This window comes from Gymnoscopelus microlampas, assembly GCF_963454915.1.
Source record: "Gymnoscopelus microlampas genome assembly, chromosome: 13".
NCBI lineage: Eukaryota > Metazoa > Chordata > Actinopteri > Myctophiformes > Myctophidae > Gymnoscopelus > Gymnoscopelus microlampas.
Genome location: NC_139950.1, coordinates 10126808 through 10129307, shown reverse-complemented (window position 1 = coordinate 10129307; position 2500 = coordinate 10126808). Strand labels below are relative to the sequence as shown.

At 40.3% G+C, this 2500-nt stretch overlaps 1 protein-coding gene across 2 annotated transcripts in view; it reads right to left on the bottom strand.

Annotated features, from left to right (window-relative positions):
- Positions 1-2500, bottom strand: part of zmiz1a (zinc finger, MIZ-type containing 1a) — a 287660-nt gene that overhangs the window by 153931 nt on the left and 131229 nt on the right. The gene's annotated exons all lie outside the window — the stretch shown is intronic.

Below are 2500 nucleotides of genomic sequence, written 5' to 3'. Positions count from 1 at the left end.
GGTGTCGGCAAGGGAAGCAGAAGTTCTGAATCAACTGCAGCTGTCAGATCGATTTTGAAGCAAGGTCTTTAAAAGACACTGCTACCGTAGTTGAGTATACTAAAGCTGAACGCATGGAGGACAAGGTTGCCAAATCCTGCCGAGACATAAGTACTTTAATCCTTGATATATTCTTAAGGTGACAGTAGTCTGACTTTGTCATTTCAGGTCTGAGTCCATGACTACACCACCAAGGTTTATGGCTGCGTGTTGTGGTTTTTTTAACATGACAGATGATTGAAGCTGAGCTTCTGACTTTTAAAAGGATCCCTGGTTAATAAGCCAGATATGCCTTCACGCAGGGGTCTTCAACAGGGGGTCCGGGACCCCTAGGGGGTCCTCAGAGTTACTACGGGGGGGCCGCCATATCTGTGTGAGATTTTCTTTACAGTAACCACTTGAACCCTAGCATTCCTTTTCTGAGGAGAACGTTAGCCAAAAATAGCAACAAAAAAAAAGCTCACAACGCCTCGCGCTGCGAGGCGTTGTGAGCTTGTAGATCGGCTATTTTGGGCAAAGAGGTATGGGTGTAGAGGGAAAAAAAGACTAGACCAAGTAAAAAAAAAAAATACAATATAGAGGGGGTCCCTGCTTCATCTCTCTCTCAGCTAGGGGGTCCTTGGCCTGAAAACGTTGAAGACCCCTGCATTATAATTGCCCTCTATAACTAAAATGTAAAATTAAAAACACCTTCAATATTTTAGTTATTTTAGAAACAGTTCATCTTTTACTGAAGGGGAACAACGCCCGTCACAAGTTGAGGATGTCATGTGTTTAGCATGTCCTAATAAAAAACAACTTAACACTTCCTACGGTTAATATGAACAATAAACAATATTTTTAATATTTTTTATCAGCATATGCATTCCATAGGACTGGACCACACACATGGACAAATGACATCATCAACCTGCGACGGGTGTTGTCCCCCTTCAGTAAAAGATGAACTATTTCTAATGAAATAAAATATCTAAGGTGTTTTTCATTTTTAATTGTAGTTATAGAGGGCAATTATAATGTATTAAGGCACTAGTGAGGAGCCCCCACCGTAAGGACTTAGCACCCACTGTCCTACTCCTCCCGTTCAACATTCCTCGCAGCTGCTTATATTTTTGAAAATCTTTGAAAAATATCGAAAATGTTTGGACAATTTTGAATAGATTTTTTCACATAAATCTTCTCTTCTGGGGGGTCCCTGGCACACACTCTTTACATGTCATGTCACCCCAAAAGAAAAAAGAGACAAAATGCTACCGTACGGTCCCACAGCATCCTATAAGGACCTGTCAATCACTCATCTCGACATATGGTGGTGTCACATGGTTATCATTTATAATTCAGGCATTCTGCAGATAAGACGCTCTTATCCACGGCCACTTCACACGTGCAAGATCAGAACAAACAGAGTAAAGCATGAACTTGTGTTGTTAGCTCACTCCCACGCAAACACACACACACACACACACACACACACACACACACACACACACACACACACACACACACACACACACACACACACACAGACAGTGTGCAAACAAATAAACACACAGACAAGTATAGCAGGCGAGCCGGTTCACCCAGGCTACTAATCCACAAGAAGACGGCAGCCTTATTGTCTGTCTGTCTGTCTGTCTGTCTGTCTGTCTCTCTGTGCAGCCAGCAGTTAACCCATTAAGACCGGGAAGGCATCTGTGTCATTTTTAGATGTCTTTGGCTTTTGAAAAACAGTAGATCTACAAGCTCATAGCGCTGCACTTGTAGATCTGCTATTTTTAGAAAAAACGTGAATATTTGTGCAAATCTTTGAATATATATATTTTTTAAACATTTGTAAAATATTTTGTTCCAGGGACGCCCAGAAGCAAATATTTTAGTTTAAAATGTTCGCTTTAAAAATATATATATTCAAAGATTTGCACACATTTTCACGATTTTTCGAAAATAGCAGATCTACAAGCTCATAGCGCGGCACTCTGTGCCGCGCTATGAGCTTGTAGATCTGCTATTTTTTTAATAGCCAAAGAAATACAAAAATACAAAAAGATACGTTCCCGGGTCTTAACTAGTTATGGAAGCATTTGAAGAGAACCACAACAAGAGCCTGCATACGTCAACGAGTGAAACATTGCAGGGAGGAGAGCCTGCGTGATGTTACTTTACTTTACAAAAGTATTGGCATGAAAATGTACTCACAGCAAGCACCAATGTGAAGTAAGTAGCTTACTAAATGCCTCTGAGATGTAATAGAGTAGAAGTTTAATGTATGAAAACATTTTAAAAACTGATACATTAAAGTACATGGACCTAAAATTGTACTTAAGTCAATATTCTTAAGTTACTTTTCCACAACTGGAGGAGTAGAGAGAACAGTAGAGGAAACGGGCCTTTTTCATTCAGTCATGACAACCTTTTCTCGTATGCAGAACCCTTTGAAGCCTCTGACTGTGTTCACATACAT